We start from the raw sequence: 20,861 nt of genomic DNA on the forward strand, positions 1-20,861 counted from the left end.
TCAGGAATAACGCAGTTTTACATCACAATTAGACATATATTAGGTAGAAACCCTAACCCTAGCACCTTATCTTTCATGTTTCTGTTGGGATACGAGAACATCAGCGTCTGATTCAAGAATAACGCAGTTTTACATCACTGTCGGACATATATTGAGTAGAAACCCTAACCCTAGCACCTTATCATTCATGTTTCTGTTGGGATACGAGAACATCAGCGTCTGTATCAGGAATAACGCAGTTTTACATCACAATTAGACATATATTGAGTAGAAACCCTAACCCTAGCACCTTATCATTCATGTTTCTGTTGGGATACGAGAACATCAGCGTCTGATTCAAGAATAACGCAGTTTTACATCACTGTCGGACATATATTAGGTAGAAACCCTAACCCTAGCACCTTATCATTCATGTTTCTGTTGGGATACGAGAACATCAGCGTCTGATTCAAGAATAACGCAGTTTTACATCACTGTCGGACATATATTGAGTAGAAACCCTAACCCTAGCACCTTATCATTCATGTTTCTGTTGAGATACGAGAACATCAGCGTCTGATTCAAGAATAACGCAGTTTTACATCACTGTCGGACATATATTGAGTAGAAATCCTAACCCTAGCACCTTATCATTCATGTTTCTGTTGAGATACGGGAACATCAGCGTTTGTATCAGAAATAATCCAGTTTTACATCACTGTAGGACATATATTGGGTAGAAACCCTAACCCTAGCACCTTATCATTCATGTTTCTGTTGGGATACGAGAACATCAGCGTCTGTATCAGGAATAACCCAGTTTTACATCACAATTAGACATATATTAGGTAGAAACCCTAACCCTAGCACCTTATCATTCATGTTTCTGTTGAGATACGAGAACATCAGCGTCTGTATCAGGAATAACGCAGTTTTACATCACAATTAGACATATATTGAGTAGAAACCCTAACCCTAGCACCTTATCATTCATGTTTCTGTTGGGATACGAGAACATCAGCGTCTGATTCAAGAATAACGCAGTTTTACATCACTGTCGGACATATATTGAGTAGAAACCCTAACCCTAGCACCTTATCATTCATGTTTCTGTTGAGATACGGGAACATCAGCGTCTGTATCAGAAATAATCCAGTTTTACATCACTGTCGGACATATATTGGGTAGAAACCCTAACCCTAGCACCTTATCATTCATGTTTCTGTTGGGATACGAGAACATCAGCGTCTGTATCAGGAATAACCCAGTTTTACATCACAATTAGACATATATTGAGTAGAAACCCTAACCCTAGCACCTTATCATTCATGTTTCTGTTGGGATACGAGAACATCAGCGTCTGATTCAAGAATAACGCAGTTTAACATCACCGTCGGACATATATTGAGTGGAAACCCTAACCCTAGCACCTTATCATTCATGTTTCTGTTGGGATACGAGAACATCAGCGTCTGATTCAAGAATAACGCAGTTTTACATCACTGTCGGACATATATTGAGTAGAAACCCTAACCTTAGCACCTTATCATTCATGTTTCTGTTGAGATAAGAGAACATCAGCGTCTGATTCAAGAATAACGCAGTTTTACATCACTGTCGGACATATATTGGGTAGAAACCCTAACCCTAGAACCTCATGATTCGTGTTTCTGTTAAATACGTTAACAACAGCGTCTGTATCAGAAATAACGCAGTTTAACATCACCGTCGGACATATATTGGGCAGAAACCCTAACCCTAGCACCTCATGATTCATGAAATATGATAACATCAGCGTCTGTATCAGAAATAACCCAGTTTAACATCACTGTCGGACATATATTGGGCAGAAACCCTAACCCTAGAACCATGTGATTCATGTTTCTGTTGATATTTAGCGACATTAGCGTCTGATTCAAGAATAACACAGCTTTATGTCACTGTCGGACAAATATTGGGTAGTAACCATTACCAAAGCACCTCGCGATTCTTGTTTCCGTTGAGATAATATGGTGACATCATTATTTTGGTACTGTCTAACTTACCATCTGTTTGGATGTAAAATCATAATCTGTAGCATGGATTGCCAGGATTGTAATGTAAGCTATAGCATGGTGGCAGGTAAATGTATTGTGGACAAGGCAAATCAGTGGCTGACAAGATCAGCAAAACCTGTGCAATTGGGCATATTAACACAATCAGCCATTTGACATCATGTCGTTCGGTGATGAATACCTGAACACATTCATGCCTACATAATACTGTTTATCCTTGTCATAATCAATCAACTACAAACAAAATTCATCATTTTGCTAGTTCTTTATTGTTGAGGAAACAATAAACATAAATGTAACACATGAAAAGAGTTTTGCCTCAAAATGCTGAAAACAGTGTAAGTGAAGAAATTCCATGCACAGTATATTTGTAAGATGCTAAATTCACCATATATGATAATTGATATTTTGAATGAAAAAAACACACCTCACATTATGAAACAATATATAATATGAATCATGTGTTTAGATGTACAGTACTGTCCATGAGTATAGGGAGAAACACTGTCCCTCCACACAGTAGCGAACTGATGCTACTCCCTGCTGATCTTTTCACTACTCAGGATGCCAATGCTGACTTCAACACAGAACTCTTCTCAACACTTCTTCTTTCCAGAAACGTACAGGGCATAGTTGCTCTCCCTTCTCAAAGCACACTGTATTGGGAGCTGTATATGTAGTTTAGCGTTGGTGTAAACTGATACCATCAAGTTTCATTACAGCATGGTAGTTGCCCTGAAAAGGTTGAAAATATTCACATAAGTGATGTCATCACCATTGATTGAACATTTTTCATGGAAAAATAACTTATGATTTAACTTCAATATAAATAAATCCACGTAGTACACCTTATTTTTACATTTATACCCACATTAATTTAAAAGTATATTGGAGTCAATTCTTTTAAATAAATATGTCAATATCAACAACTTCATAGACTCCTTCTTTAATTACTTACATAAAAAAACAGGAAGACAACAATAGAAAATCAGTGACATTGTTAAACCCAATATAATGAAAAACAAGCCCCTCCCATTCTATTATCAGCCAATCAGGAAACAGTTGACCGTTTGTGGGTATAGCATACATTTATTTTAGGTTCATGGCAACATCAAGTTATGTTCCATTAAAAATGCCTGTAAAGATATTATAGTTTAATATCATGTTGTCTCACTTAAATTCAAAACTTAATGGGAAGTTATAATTTTTAGTTATCTCAACTGGCAAGGAATTTTTCTCAAGCCAGTTAAATGTGTCCAGGATACAAAATTAAGATGGTGTTATTACCACAAATATTTTCTTGAACAAAAATGAAAATATCTGATGATAATTTGTACTTTTTGTAATTCACATCCAGAAACTGATATGCATTTATTTTTTGGTAAAAGATTTCTGGCTTCTGGACACAGACTCATAATTTGTATCTGGATATTCGTGTGAAGGAAAATGTGATAACAGATGATAATTTGATCTGATTTTGTTATTTACAAAGTATGTAAGTGTAAGGTTCTTAAAATACAACCAAATTTCTAACATTTTGTGAGGGAGATGACTGATACAGTTAGACATGAATTTCGAAAAAATATATACTTCAACAAAAACATGCATACAAATTTTATACACAGTATACTGACTCCGAGTGGACCATTCCTTCTTTTAGCCCTTACTACCGAGAGCAAGACAGGGTAACAACAAGTACCATCTTTTAACGTCTTTTGGAATGATGCTTCAAGGGATCGAATTTCTGACCTTCCGCTCTCCGAGCAGACACTCTACCAGTACACCATAGAGGCAGTCAATCAGACTTGGAATTTGATGAATTTCAATGAGTTAAAGTAACTAAGTTGACAATCCATCAGTTTATTGTTATTTTCTGAGAACTAACAATCAACAGTACTTTTCTTATGTTCACCATTTTGTTACTTTTGTTCATTAGTGTAGAAAATTCTGGATGGGAAGCATTTTATCTGGACAGGAATATTTGCAAAGTTGCCCTTCCGGGAATTTTATACGCTGCTGTTACATAGCGACACGCTTAACATCAAATCACAATTCTGACATCATTGCTGGGATGATTCAAGCCAAGTTTCAGCTTCATAGGCTTTGTAGCTCTAGAGGAGATGTTGAAAGTGTAATCGTTAACGACATACATACTAGCAGAAAAAGGTAACTTTTCTTAATAAAAAGTCCAACAAAACTCAATCTCATTAAAATCAGATCTTAGTTCTCGCTACCGCTAAAACATGATCTGAGGACATCCCATTATGGGTCACGTCAGCATGACCTTTCATCCAACAAATCAGAGCATCACTTACCAGATCCTGAAAGTGACAGTCAAAATGTGTTTTCTAATCATGCATCCTCGAAATATTTAACAGAGGGTATTCCGAACGACATTTACGGGTTTTATGATTATATCCATACAATTTAGGCCATCTATAAGTCATTCTAGAATGTTGTTTTGGTCAGTTATAAATTTATTTAATCGAGAATACGTCAAAATATGTTTCGAGGTGTAGTCGCCAGTTTGAAACTAGTGCAGTAAAGCTTGAGATAGCTACCTTCTGATTGGCAAATGTCGATTTCAGTCATTTCATTGGTCGGTCAATGATCGCGAAAGGTCGTTCCGACATGACCCGTAATGGGATGTCCTCAGATCTTTGGTTAGCGGTAGCGAGAACTAAGATCAGATTTTAATGAGATTGAACAAAACTAAGTTTAATCTGAAATTAAATAATGCATCTTTCAATATGCATATTGATGAAGACATCTCCTCAGTTTTAAGGTCGTGATTCACAATTTGCATGCAAATGTTTATGGACTGCGCATAATTTGTGTGTTTGCATGTTTGTTGGGAGCAAGGTATTTACACACGTTTTCATAATGTAAACAGCACACAATGATTGTTTAGCTCTCTGGGTCTAATAAAATCTTTTTTCTTTTTGTTCAACTGTAATTAATAATGCTGTCACGGCTTGATGACATGTTGCAAACACGAAATGCGCAAAACGAAGTTGCCAAACATTTTTAATGTTCATCGAATCACAAATATCATCTGCCACATTAATAATCGGACAATTCTTGGGTTAAGACGAATTAGTGGCAGAACTGTACATTACCGGTTGAGAGAGCACAACATCCGGTCCCAACATTCAGCAATATGCCTAATTTTGCTTACACAGGACTATCAGTCACACTTGGTGTAGACAGCATCTGAGGTTCAGAAGAAAAACAGGGACAGTACACTGTTCACAAATGAGTGAGGGTTTCATCTGAACAGCTCTGATGGTCGTGCAAAGGTCTACATGCATACTGCAGAATGTTTTAGCAACTCTTGCATTACTTATCATCATCAGTTTTGGGGTGGAAGTGTAATGGTATGGGGTGGCATCACAACTCATGGGAAAACACAACTCATCATTGTTATGAGGACATCGTTTGAGATCATGTTCTTGCCTTTGTGCACATGCAGGGACGTAATGTCATGTTGCAGCAGGATAGTGCCCGCCTACAAGTTGCACCCCTCTTTGGGGGCGTGTCTCTCCGTCTCCAATTACCTGGAATGGATTTTGTCAAGGAATTTGTTATGATAAAACATTGATGAGACAAAAGACCAAATATTATGTTGTAATTTACAATAACATAACATTTACACTACTTAATACACAGCAGTTACTTTTTTCCATTAGTATAGATGAACACAGCCATGACATAAGCTTATTTGAACCATCGCTTTGTGTAAGCTACAAGTGATCATCATCATTTCTACAAAGTTAAGTTTCAGCTTCCTGGAGAGTGTAGTTTCTCTTTTTTTATTTTCATTCTTAATTGTTTTTCAAGAAGCAATTTCAGCCCCTCCATTTCTCCAATTTGAATCCCCACCATTGGAGAATTGATTCCAACCAAATATGGTTGATATCTATCTCTTAGTTCCAGAGAGGAAGTCGTTTAAAGCAATATAGCCAAATTACTCCTATTTGGCCCTGACCCTTGGGGGGTCAGCCCTCTCCATTTGTACAATTTTTAATCCCCAGCATTGGAGAATGCTTCCAACCAAATATGGTTGATATCTATCTCTCAGTTCCAATAAAGAAGTCGTTTAAAGCAATATAGCCAAATTACCCCCATTTGGCCCCGCCACCCAGCCCTTTGGGGGGTCAGCCCCACCATTTGTACAATTTTGAATCCTCACCACCTAGGGATGCTTCCAGTCAAATTTCGTTAATTGTCAATTTGTGGTCAAAAGAAGAAGTTTTTTGAATAAATCGTTGACATACGGACGACGGACCCCACGGTATGGCATAAGCTCACCTTGGTGAGCTAATAGTTGTGTCAGGATGACAAACACCAGACAAGCAGGCCATGTTGTTTGTATTCAAAAAGTATTTTGTTTTATTTTGTATATTTGTCTTATCTGGAAAAATAGTCTATGCTATATTACAACCAGTTTGTTTAACGACATGCAGACATGAATCCTACGTTTCAAGGCGATCAATGTTACCTTTGTTGGGTGCAACTGGACCAAACAAGCTATTTACACCAGGCTTCTTGTAACTGGACAGTGAAACCTGTGAACATGGTATACGAAGAATGAAAATCTTCATAAGAATAAACACAACACATGACACCACAGAACTGAATGAACAAATTGTAAAATAAAACACTGGGACAACTACATAACTTAATCCGAGTCCCATTGTGGTGCTACACATGCCAGGTGTCATTAAGTTTTAGTTTCCTTGGTTTCTGAGAAGAAAGTTCTTAACTCTTTCATCACTGGCTGCCCCAGAGTTATGTCCCTTGAGACCCTGCAGTCCCTGACACTGACAAGGCCTGTACACTGGCCTCCCTGGCAGTATTATTGGAAAATCACACTATCATTTTTGATGCACTTTTTCTACCAGAAACTTGCTTTTAATATACATTTATCATATACCATTGTAAAGAGGATTAAGTATACTTTAATATTCTTTGTTGTTATTGTCTCTAACCTTTGTTATTTTCTAATTACAGGTGTTTACAAGTGAAATAAAACTTGAAAACACTGAAAAAATGAAAACAGACAATGAATTTTGGCTCAAATTGTATTACAAATCACAAAAATAAATCACAGATACAAGGTAAACATAACACAGTGGTCTTGTCATCTTGGACGGCACAGGTAATCCCAGGTGTTACAGGTAAATTCTCTTCATGCACATCTGTAAACAAATAAACAAGTTTACAACTCTTGGTACTGACTTTGTTTTCTATACTGATGTCACATATTACTTATGATACACTTACAGCCTCTTAGGTAAACTCGTTAACACAGGTAAACTTGTTAACGCAGGTAAACTCGTTAACACAGGTAAAAACACAAATATTTGATTTATTTTGTTCTTTTTCAGGATTTGAAACAAAAATTAAGTATTTAAGTTTTTAAAAAGTTATTTATCACATTATCTGAACATTGAACCACAGCTACTATAAGAATGACATCACAGGGAAGATAACACAGATTGATCTGAAGAGGGAAACATTGTAAAAGGACGGAAAGATCGTAAATTCAAGTTCTGCAAATATACAAGTTGTGATAACATATTTACAATACACTGCTATTTACAATTGCATAATAAATTAAATCAGTACTTTATTAAATCAATTAATAAATAAATAATCATTACAGTTACTAAAATTTAAATTAAGATGTAAAAAACAAGAAAACAAACATGAATATGGAAATAAATTTTATTCAAATTGAGCGAAATATAAGGACATACGACAAACCGGCAAACTACAATTCGGATTGCGATCAGAAAAATAAATTTTTAAAAAAAGAAACAGATACGTCATGCCACTCACCTTTGTTGTTGTTGTGATCGCTCGTTCACGTGTAGGCTGCATTCTCATTCGTCGCACTGATAATCTGTTCAAACACAGAATCATTGTAAAACAGTTGGAAAAAATCAATAGCACGACTCTTCACTCACCGTGTCAATATATATTCTTGAATCCGGTCGCCTCTTCAAAATCCCTCATGTCTCCACTGTCGTGTGTCCCTCTGCCACTCCCATTCTCGAAAGTTGGCGGGGGGGGGGGGACACCTCGTCGAAACCGTCAAAATCTTCACGAAAATATTCGCGAAATTCCCTCTCCCCTTCGCGTAAATTATTCAATTCAAACACATTATTATTCCCGATATAGTCGTTGTTAATCATCTGATCGCTATCCGAATCGTAGTTGGCCGCCATTACGCTTGATTTACGATTCAAGCGAGAAAAATACCTGTCGCGAAAACAGGTGACATACCCGCGATTTTCGCGCCAAAAAGACGGGGAAATTCCATCGAATGACGTGTCAATACGTGTAGATCTCGTTTCCATATTTAGAACGAGATTACACACGAGAAAGGAAGTAGAAAGAGCGATTTTGTAAACACGCTCGCGCCGCCCGATTTATCGGGCAGCCGGGTTCTGGGCCTCGGCTTATGCTGCCCGATTTTTCGGGCAGCCGGGTCCTGGGACACGGTTTATCCTGCCCGATAAATCGGGCAGTCGGGGCGAAAGGGTTAAAGTTGAACAAATCAGAATTGGAAGCTACAAAAATACCTTTGCAAATGAAGGTTAAAAAAGTGTAATAAACATCCATCAACCTCTTCATGACAACATTGCTAAGGTTATCTAGGATAAACAAAAATATGCCTCACTACGAACCGTTTGAATGGGCCTGAAACTGATCAGAATTTATTTTTAGGGAATTAAATACTGGTAAAGGTCATCATAAATAGATTAACAAGATTATGCAGAAATAAGTAACAAATGTTCAGATACACCAAATGATATGAATATTTAATAATGATTGACAAATGAGGAAAAACGAGTGAATTGTTTATGACCACTTAAAATAATGGTGCTTGGTCCAGGCAGGCAAGAGGTTGATAGCACTAACAACTATCCATGTAATTGGGGTGTAATGTCACCAAATCAGCCACGTCACACAAAACTGACATTCCATGTAGTTGCCCTTTGGGAATGTTAAGAATCAAATTCTGTGACTACGTTTTTGAGACTGATTTACTTGGATCATGTCCGTAACAATCCAAACAGTGTAAGTATACCTGTAATCTAGATACAAGAGTGCATGCAAAGGGTATGACCATGGCATGATAATCTGAATCTGAAATCTGAAAAGAACAGTAGATCTATTTTATACCATTGTTGGAGTGCATGATAACACACATATATAACCAATCATAGCTTCACTTCCAAAAAGATTCATAGGAAATATTGCAGGTACAAGGTTATTACACTTACTGGTACATTCCATTATTAGGACACAAAAAGGTGAAAGATGATGACATGACCAAATGGAACATATGATCACTGAAACATAGCACATTGGAGATTGAAATATAGTATTACAGCCTGTTAAATGAATAACACCATGATACATGAGTACCTGGTCAAAATAACATTCAATATGGCTGCAATGTCATCACCCAAAAAAATCACAGACACAGTTTACCAGATTCAACCTAATGGAGGCCAGATGTGCCCATTGTATTGGTACCATAAACTGACTCATGTAACAGAGCTCCAGATAACTTTTTGAGCAATTCAGTTTTTACTTTAGGGTTTCTATTTTAATTGGGTTATTACATTTTTCATTCGGTAACCAATATTTTTTCACTCGTCGTTTCATCACTCTCTTGGGTCTTTCCCAAAATTAGTGAACATTTTAAGATTTCAAAAAAATGAAATAATGTTCTAAATACATAGGTTTGACTGAGAAAGTAAATTAGCTTGTAATTGTGTTTCAGAAATTAGCTCCTTTGTATGCATGCTGAAAAAGCTTCATTGGGCATTTACGCGAGCTGTTTTAATAATTTGAGTTTTTCATTTAATGCATGCGTTTCTGTACACAAGTTAATGGAAAGTAATTGGGTTTTAAATAATTTTGGGGGGTATTTTACACAAATACGCTGCTTATCTGGAGCTCTGATGTAATAATTTTTCCCTTCATTACCTTTTGGCTGTCCCCTCACATGACTGACAGAAATACTGTTCTAACAAACTTCCCTGGGTATAGGTGTTAAAATGGCTCTGTAGCTTCCCTGTACTTTTTCACGGAATATATTATTACAACAAAAAGGCAATACAAGGGTATAATAAATAAGCAAAAGAAACAAAACTATTTATCTACAGAACAGACTTTCTCACAGCATCTTGACCAATTAAAAGGATGACAGTATATGCAAGAAGACAAATTCACCATTATCCCCTACTTGCTATGGAAACTAAATATCCCAAATTATCAAAAGGCACCAGTTCAACACTAGACCTATCTATGTGCCATGCTTGTTAAGGAAATATTGTAAAAAAAATTTAATCTGCATAGAAAGGAGCACTACCCTCATTTTCAGTATGAGTCAAAGTTGTGGCATCTCAAAATATTAATTTAAAAAAAATCCTAAACTATTAAAAGGCACCAGTTCATCCCTAGACCGATCTGTGTGTCAAGTTTGGTGAAGAAATATTGTAGATTTTTAAGGTATGTTCCAAGAACGATCACTACCCTCCTATTTCAGTCAAAGTTGTTGCCATGGAAACTAAATGGATACATTTTACAAAAATCCAAAACTATCAACAGGCACCAGGTCACCACTAGGCCTATCCATGTACCATGATTGGTGAAGAAAATAGTAAACGTTTTTTCAAAATCTTACACAGAAGTATGAATGCAAGGACTGACCATGTCCATTTTAATACCCCTGCAAAACATGTTGTGGGGGATAATAATTGGTAATGAAACGAGTCAAAAGAACACATTCATCATGACTGCTGCAGCAGCACATGAAGACAAAATGTTGCAGTTCCAAATATAAGAAAAACTTGCAAAATATGACACTGTGGTTGGGTTTACCAAATAATTACTGTATATCAAATTTCATAATGTAAATGCAGAAGTGGCTTTCTAAAGGGTGAAAAGTATATGTTCAATATGGTTGCCATGTCTTGACAGCTTGAAGTTGTATTGGCATCATGTTAGTGGGATCAAATACACAAAATCTCAGCTTATTGAAAATATGATTTTCAGAGAAGATATTGAAAACACAAACAAACTTCATAAAACGAGGTATGTGAAAGTTTAAGGCCATAGAGGCACAGGTAATACAGTCATCCAAGAAGCCACCTCAATTTGCTGGGCAGAGTTGCATCCCTGTCTGTCTCACAGTCCTTGAACCATATTACTTTCCCTTCCGCCCAGCCCATCTCACTGGGTCTACTTTAAACTAAAATGAATATAAAATGTTTCTATCAATATTTTACATTTTCAGAGACTAAGCTGCATCCCTTTCATATGCCAGAAATCTATGACAATGGGTTCAAATCCCATAATTACCATGATTATTTTCCTTGGTTTGTCGGCACCATTTCCACGCTGGTGGGTCTCATCAAGTGGTAAATATCTAAGATGTTCCTCCCAGATCAAGCAAAAAATACACCAATGTAAACCCCATAACACATATCAAGTTTCATAATGCCACATCTGAAATGGCTGTGTAATATGCAAAAGTGATATTTTGTAAATGGCCTCATGTTTTAGAATATCATTGCTGAGATTTCAGTTTCATAGGCCTTGTAGATTCAGAGGAGGTTTTGAAAGTGTACAAGTTAGTTATGGACAGATGACAGATAATGCACCATGACATAAGCTCATTTGACTTCAAATTGGATATTCCTGTATTCATGATAGCCTGTAGTTTGATTACAGTATACCAACTCACACCTCATAACTTAATAAATGGCCTAAGGTCTGAGGGAAAGTAATACTTTCACAATTGCCATAATCAGGTCAGTAAGTTTGCATAGTGAATGGTTGAGTTGGCTTAATGCAACTGAGAACAGTGTTTCAGTAATATCACAGTGTGTCAGCTGATGATCCAGTGAGGAAAGACTGATATAATGAGGTACCGATAATACTACATATGTGGTATTTCATATCATGACATCCATGATTTAATTTGATGTATGATGATTCCTCTATTGTTATCCCTGACTTTATCATGGGGGTGCATAAAGATAAATGTTCACAGCACCTGTGCTTAGCTTGTGCTAAATCTATACAACAGTAAATTAGCCTTAGTATAATAAAATAAATTAATGTAATTCCCAACATGTATAGGGGTAGAATACAACATACCTGATTTCCTACAAGGGTTGCACCTCAAATTTCCTGAATGTGGCAGGACACAGCCCACTTGGATACCCTGGGAATAAAAAAATGTGTAAATTGGTACTGATATCTTGACATATTGGTTGCAAAGGGAGGTAATCAATGATATATGTATAGTTTACTATAAATTTGCCGGATGCACAATAATCTTTATGATCCTTTATTAATCTCATATGTCTACATATTCCCTCAGTGTTCATCATAACAACAACAACAACAACAACAACAAAAAACAAAAAAGAGGGCATGTAGACTAGTGAATTAGAGCGTGGGCCTTATCTCACAATGGAGCGAACGCCAGAAATGGACCTCACTTTGAACCCAGAACACAGACCTTTCAGCAAAACAAGTTAATTAACACTAATAATCTAGATGAGATTTGATGCTTCCCCGATAATATATCTATGTTAGTCCTACACTCATTCTAGGCCTACATACATAGAATACAAACATGCGTCATGTGCAGGGTCAGCAGGCACGTTGACGTTCTCCATCTCAGTATCTGAAAATAAAAAGTACCATAGTGAATGGTTGTAGACTGTAAATTATGTTTGCACAAAGACTAGATAACATTATGACCAACGAACAAGTAAGAACAGATAAACAAAAAGCAAGATCTAACCGATAAATGTTTGATCGAAAACCGATCGCTATGCCGGCCAAGGGGGATAACTCTTTCTGACCACGTCGGGACGATTTTTCCGAAGACAAATTTTAACCTTGTTTGCCAATATATTTTGTAACGATCAGTTCTTATAAATATGTGTAGTTCTATCAAACAAATACACATACAATGGCATGTATGAATGAAATCTTCTATTAAGACCGGATTACTATATATCTATAGATCTATCTATTAATTGGTTGTTAAAATTGTAATTAGGTGATGTATAAAATACATATACCGTATGAAGATATTAAATCTAAGTCTAGCCTGTCTAGACCGGAGATAAAAAACAACAACAAAATGATGACAGACATCCTACCATCTGCTGAATGCTGTGTTGGACACTGCATGTTCCAATATGGCGTGAAATGCGCCCCTGTGAACATACATCCTAATATGGTTATGCTATTTAATTGTTACTGTTAGGTAGTAGTAGCAGTAAATGTTAGTCTCCAGAGACGTAGAGACCGTCTTTGTACCTACTAGTAGCAGGTCATAGTTGCTAACAACTCTGTGCTAGTAGTAGGTAATATTTCCTGGATCGGGTGCATATTGATATCTAGCTGTCACAGTGAGCTATAGTGAATAGTTTTACGCCGCTTTTAGCAATATTCCAGCAATATCACCGCGGGGGACACCAGAAATGGGCTTCACACACACGATTGTGTTGAAGTAAGTGTTAAACAATTTAAGTCAATTACATAGTAACTGCCGTGTAAATCAAATTAATTACTAAAGCAACGTGCCCACTTTCGCCTTTTTTCAGCATTCTTTTGTCAACGTTGCTAAACTTCTCTCGCTATCTTTCGCTATATATCGCTTGTGGCATTATTTATTAACGTCACCCTCATAGGGGTTGCGGACAGCAGCAAAGGTACATACCGGTATAGCCAAAACGCCCACCATGTCAATATAATGTCTGAAATATGCTTATTCTACAGGTTAACCAAACACCTATCGCCACGCCCCAACACAACTCAACCCAGCAAATGATAAATGCACAACTAATTAGTCAAGGGCACCAAAACCTGGTCACGATGCCACTGGCTCACCAAACCAACCCAGCTTATCAAAATTGTAATCAGCAAATGATAAATGCAGTGACCAAGCTAGTCATTAACCATCAGTTAAGTTTCAACGCTGAAAGCATTGGTTTTCATGTCAAACATGCAGTTAGGGAAAAAATACACTGGTGCGACTTTATCGACATGAATACCGCTGGATAGCCAACCAACACAGAAAGGATCTAACTTTACCATGGAACTGGATGTATTGGGCGAGGTTATCTTCAAACCCAGACAACAGCCAACCAAGCCTTTCAGTATCGAGTCTTGGACGTCAGCCTTTTTGACCGACATCAGCATTGTCATAGAGTGAAGCATAGGGTAAGTCAGCAAAATGCAGGAGCTGATCATCTACGTCAAGACAATCAGCGGCGCTGCTGCAGTTTCTACAAAAAAAAGGGACCCTTCCCAGTCATGGGTTATGATCGATGGGCAGCTATGGCAACAACTGATGCAACACAACATCCTCAAGGTTTATCAATCAGACACAGCACACATGAACACCAGCAGAAACTGGCAGGAATGTTAACGTGACAGGGTCAGTAGTGCCGGTATCCTCACAAATGCATGTCATGGAACATCGGCGGTCATGAAGCTTCATCTTGTTTTCGAGGCAAAAAGGTCAAGTCTATGCAAGCACCAACACAAAACCGACATGCAAAACAAAAATAAATAAATGCACTGAAAGGCCCCAACCCCAATTATTCTTCTGCAGTTAGAGCAATGGCTACCAAGTTATCGGTTAATCAACCCAGCAGAGGCGTCATTAATAAAACTAGGTTTTTGTCACAGCTTTAGCTTACTTTACAAAGGAACCCCGGGTACCACGCGATGCCAGTAACCTTAACTCCGTTAATGCTCACCCAAAAATTGTCAGGGAAAAACTACAGAAAGAAATTCAATTAGGACGCATAGCAGTCCCATTCTCTCACAGACCTTTGGATAACCTTATAGTTTCCCCTGTTGACTAGGTTGCCAAAGAAATCCGATCCGACACTGCAAGGTGAGGCTGCTTTCCGCTTCATCCATCATCTATGTTATCCATAGGGTTTCTTTGGTCAATGACTTCATACCTCCAGAGGTATGCACAGTGCAGTATACCAGCATACAAAAGCTCCATAATACGAAAGCTCGGTAAGGGCGTACATATATGCAAATCTGACATCAAATGAGCTCCGACATCTACAAGTAGCACCAGCAGATTTTCAACTGTTAGGTATGAATTTCCAGAAAAAAATCTACTTCGACAAATGCCTTTGGTTGTGCATCTTTATAGAATGGGCACTTCTGGATCTGACACAGAGCAAGGATAACACACACTACCTAAATTATTTTATCCTGGCAGCAGTCAAGGTAAGGCACATATTCGGGTATCCTCAATACACCGCTGCAACACAGCTATGTGTACCTGTTGCACACAAGAAAACAGTACCCCCTACAACCTGCCTTACATGTCCTGGCCTTACGATAGATACCCTTAAGGGCGAAGCCAGGCTACCAAAGGACAAATGTGGTTCAATTGGTCCAGCAACTGTCGCAAATACCAGCAGCAACCAGCAGGAAAGTTACACTGCATACACTGCAATCAATTGTAGGCAAGTTAAATTTTGTTTGCAGGGCAATTCCCATGGGTCGCCCATTCATACATCGCCTCAAAGACGCTCAAAAAGGGTCAGGTTAGCCTCATCATAGAATACAGCAGGCATGTGGACGACCTCAACCTCTAGGAACAATTCCTTATCAATTACACAACGTTATTCCTGGAACAGGAGTGGGTCAGCACCCCACACCTTCACGCCAGGGTTTCAGAGCATACTTTCAGGGTCACTGTACTAACCCCAGTTGGCCAGAACAATGGATACAGCAGGGGCGGAACAAAGACATTACATTATTGGAGCGTTTCATCTACTGTCGTAACAATCGCTATATCAAGAATCAAGAAGAGTCAAGAAGAGTCAGAAAAGAAATGCCAACTGTTGTGCGATGTCAGTCGAAACACATTTAGACATTAAATACTAGATTACCTGAATATTTCATCACTTTGCTTTGATAAATACAACAGCAAGCAAGAGTCGAGCAAAGATTGTAGAAATGTACAAAGTGAACAGACATGGTTAATGTCTTGCTTGGTGTAGGTGTTGTCATATTGTAGTGAGTGAGTGAGTGAGTGAGTATGGTTTTACGCCGCTTTTAGCAATATTCCAGCAATATCACGGCGGGGGGACCCCAGAAATGGGCTTCATGTCGAGAATCGAACCCGGGTAACCACTAGGCTACCCGACCGCCCCTGTCATATTGTAAGCATCCCAGAGCAAGATACACCAAGTACCAAAACTGTTTAAACGGTTTAGAGGGTTATAGAGAGGGGTCGGTGGGTCAAAACAGAGATCATATTAGATACCTACAAATTAGCTGAGAGAATGATAAGGATAAGATTTGAACTCACATTCTTGTGCCACTTAAGGATACACTGCTTTGGACCCAAGCTTCAATAGCGTAATTGCACTGAGCTGAGATAAACAAGACTGGGTATTCTCTGGATCTAGAACATTGTGAAATGTGATATTCTTGTGGCGATGTCTGGTTATAAATTCAAAGAAGACAGCTTTCACATATTGCTGACACATGTTGAAATGTTGGAAAAACTTGTCAGTTTGGATTGAGCCCCCTAGAAGTGTCCCTAAACTCAGTTAGAGCATTCGTCCTCCTCCTATACTTTTGAACACCCTGGATGACCAAGGCTATGTCCAGGCCTCCAACACCGGCAAGGCAGCTACAATGTTCCCACTAGAAGATGCTTTCAAGCAACTCATGTTGAGAGCCATGCTTCAGACGACAATATGGCTGCAGATATATCAGTTATCTCATCTGCAGTGACAGATCTGGACTGACACATACTGAACACTGCACCTGCCCTGGTTGCCAAAACTTTGCAGACGATGATGAACCTGAAAGCTTGCGTGACAGTGGCAGTGGTGGCAATGACTAAATGTTTCTTACTGTATTGGAGAAAAATAATGGATTTGTTAATAAGTTACTGACAATATTGAAGCAGTTGCAAAAAAGTGCTTAACATTGACACTTCAAAGTAAGTCAATATGATCAGCAATTATATAGTACATAACATGGGCGATAAGTATCTTATATATGACAATAACACGATATTTTGACATCTAAATTTCTCATTCATTCCTTAGTGAAGACGAAATAGTCATTTTCCTGTATTGGCGGCCATCTTGGAGGCCATTTTGTCCGCCATGTTGGATAAATCAAATTTCTCAAGCTCATATATGTAAGATACTTAAACGATTCATGTGTTCAAATATATCAATTTGGTGTACAAGAATGTTAGTGGAGTCATTGTAATTTTATAAATATGCTATTATATATTTGTGTTTTTAACAGGATGGGGGATGGATCACATTTATTAAATTTCCATACATTATAATATACCTATATTAACTTGGAATTTTTCATAAGCTCCTAAAGCATTCAGGCAGATTTTAAGATATCACAAGACATGATTGTCATTATCTTTAGTTTTGTAATAATTTGAAAATGAAAATTGAGCGATTTTTTCCTGTTTTTGACACATTTTGGCCGATAACTCGACTTAAACCACCATTTTACTACTTGTAAATTTGTTCTATTTTGGGTTTCCTAAGTCAGCACACTGATTTTGTTTATGAAATGAGCATTGCAATATGCAATCTGACTTGTTTAGAGCCATTTATTTGATTTACTTAATTGTGTCATACAAATGTGCATTTTACCACCAAAAAACATGTCTGCCACCAAAAGAAATCACCACAACCGTAATTTTCTAATGCATACATGGCATATTGTGAAGAAAAATGTGGTTGTGCTTTGCTCTACCGTGGCGAAGGGTTACTCCTTAAAAGGGGCACTGATCTAACGCAATTCCCCGGACTGGTTGTTGCCTTTGTTATTGTTTTTTCCCCCGTGAGTACCCGGATGATACGCAACGCAACTGAGCGTGACCAGAAACTGGGCTACCGTCTGCAAGGACAGCTAAATAAACTTTGAGGCTGGAGGCAATATTTGTTTTACGCGTTTTTGCATAAACACTGATTGGTTAACTGTGATCTATAAAGATTTCGACAAAGGGCGCATGTTAATTCATTTCTTCAGCCTAAACAAACAGACAAAAAGAACAAGGTAGCTCATCGGATGTCGTCATTTGGAAATACCCCAGATGGTTATAGTTTAATACTAAAAACAGTATCCATGCAGTGAAAGCATTTTCGGATTCGGATTGCGTCGATAATACGATTACTACTCCCTTGTTGTCATCCACGTTTTCACTTGATGCTCAGTTAATGAATTTATTACAGGTACAATTAGTGGTAGCACCACTTATATTATCTGACAAAGATTCCCATTTGGCATTTATTGTGTCTGGGGTAATTATTCAATCTAAATCCAGGTTTGAAGTGAGGTGAAATGTGTATTATGTAATATGCACGTGGCAGCCCAGCAAGAGATGAATGATCAGTTGATTTACTTTTTTTGTAAATCAACGGATCGTTCCTAGTCATCAAAGGATTAACAGAAAATACGTGATTGATTAATCACTGTTATCTTGCACAGTGGATATGTCAAGAGTGAGTGTTTACATGTCTAGGTTTACTAAAACAAAGGGAATACACTCATATCATGGCGCGAAGTGCCGATGTAAAAACAACATACTTTGTTCAAAGGGTTAACTGATAATACGTTGATTGATTGATCATTGTTATCTATCACTCAATGGAATTTTTAGGAACCGTGGACGCTATGAAAATAGTTGTCACGTGGGCTTTCTCAGCCGACTATTGAGACTTGACACCTATGTAAAACACCTGAAACAATCCAAGCGATCAGTTGAGGCGTATCCTGCTCGCGGCTGTACATACAGATGCTGTCGGAACACCAGGCTAACTAACAGTAAAGATGTAAACATATACTGAACAACAAAAGTTCCCGTGACATTGAATAAGATTTAATGCAAAGTTATGTTTTTTACCAAATCTGAAACAATTTCGGTTTGCAACAGATAAAAGACTCCTGTAACTTGTTCATACAAGCCACTTTCACCCGCTACGTATATTCAGTAATGATTCAACAGTGGACTCACTCTTGTGGCGTCAATACCCATGCTTATTCCTCCCTCGTTCCATACTGTGATACACATTATCCTAACAGTGTTCCCTACCACACTTTTCTGTCACCTAATCACACAACAAATTATTAAATACAGTGTCATTCATGCGTACCCGCGAGTTCGACGTCTGACGCTTGGAACCGTTTTCAGTTCGCGCCACATCGGCTCATTCCTCACCATCGGCATCGGGATCACTCGTAAGCGTCCGTAGACTAAAGTCGCGACATTCCATTCGTCACCACTCACCCCTTTCCTCGACGTGCAAGAGGACCCGCCCCCCTATAGATGAATGTTATGTGCGAAAATACAACAAACCAATCAGAATATGCGTATGGCTTAAAATTCTTCGATCAAAGAATCCCTCAGGAATAATTTTTGACTTTATATATGTCTTGCATCTAAAAATATAACCAAGATAAAGTTAAAAGTTATAATTGTATAATACCGCATGTCCCGATGTGAATATTTATTTTCATTCACTCATTTTAGATTCAAGCTGAGTTCAAGCCCGTGTAGCGCCGTAATTTCCGGCCACCCTTTTCTTGTTTACCTCGGCCTCGAAGCTTAGGGTTGAGATTTGATGGGTTTTTAAAAATAAATACGAGGTAAGATGACCAGATTAACACGATTGTGTAGCCTATGGTTTGTTTAGCGTGCCAATAGGTTGAAACAAGTGACATTCATATTCCATGCGATATCGAGCTGTGATTCGAACCGAGTGCGAAATATTGAATAAGGATCAAGACGGCGGGTGTCATTCCTTGTCTGTATGTATATAGAGGGGTGTGGTTTTTGTTCTATACGAATATTATGCTATATACGCTATCATCGGGTTCTTGTGCTCCCATGCAGGGGCTCAATGCTGAGCAGATACAGCAGCTGGTTCACATGGGATCCAATGACCTATGTCCCATCACAGGAGTTGTTCGACCAAATGAATATGGATGCAGCTCGGATATTTTGTGATAAGAGCTATTGGCGGTAGAGTGGTGAGACACACCATTCAGTATCAACATTTCCTGAAAGACCGGGTGCACCTAAACAGGCAGGGGCAAGAGGTATTTCGCAGTGCCTTGTGTAGGACCCTTGTGTGAATGTTTGTCGGTTGCCTCCCCGACTAACATTTGTAGAGCAGTAATTATGCAAGTGACGACAACTCGCCCACAGGGACAATAACATCAATGTTTTTGGCACTGTTCATGGTGTATGGGAGGGGGTCTTACATATTTAAATCCCTCTCTATAAAAATCCCGGCGCGATGCTGTTTGGCTCACACACTTAATCAGCAAGTTTAAGTGAGTGAATGAATTGGGTCTACACCTCTTTTAACTGTAATCGAGTTATATCACGCCATGTCAGCTTGATGTGGGAGGAAAGTCCGAAGTGGTACAGGTCTTAGGCGTTTACCACTTTGGAGAAACTCACAAGTAATAGAGATTATTATACGAGCATATGTCTCATACTGATTCTACGAAACGAGTGTCAGACTTCTTGTATTTTCAGGGCGAGAGCGAGGGTAATATACGAATTCTTACACGAGTTGCGTAAAATCAGTATGACACAGATGCAATGTAATGACTTCGTTATTACAGAGACCATAGACTGTTATATGGTCTCTGGTTATTATCCATTATTACTTAATTGTTTTTAGCTCCCCGTTAGAAAAATGCACTGATCACAACCGCCGTATTAGAAAACATCAACTCTCGAATCAC

General features: G+C 38.2%; 1 long non-coding RNA gene across 7 annotated transcripts; it reads right to left on the reverse strand.

Moving 5' to 3' along the window:
- Window positions 1-2,283: 2,283 nt before the first annotated feature.
- Window positions 2,284-13,466, reverse strand: LOC124127170. 7 transcript variants are annotated; one of them, XR_007221578.1, is made up of 7 exons: window positions 12,874-13,157; window positions 12,703-12,753; window positions 12,219-12,285; window positions 11,208-11,307; window positions 9,329-9,397; window positions 6,535-6,601; window positions 2,284-2,768 (listed from the first exon to the last, which is right to left on the reverse strand). It is a non-coding gene; the product is annotated as an uncharacterized LOC124127170 (long non-coding RNA). The 7 variants fall into 7 exon arrangements; XR_007221584.1 differs by lacking the exon at window positions 9,329-9,397 and having other exon boundaries at window positions 12,874-13,149; XR_007221582.1 differs by lacking the exon at window positions 11,208-11,307 and having other exon boundaries at window positions 12,874-13,145.
- Window positions 13,467-20,861: the final 7,395 nt, after the last annotated feature.

The sequence above is a fragment of the Haliotis rufescens genome, unplaced genomic scaffold, assembly GCF_023055435.1.
Source record: "Haliotis rufescens isolate VD_foot unplaced genomic scaffold, xgHalRufe1.0.p SCAF_1, whole genome shotgun sequence".
Taxonomy (NCBI): Eukaryota; Metazoa; Mollusca; class Gastropoda; order Lepetellida; family Haliotidae; genus Haliotis; species Haliotis rufescens.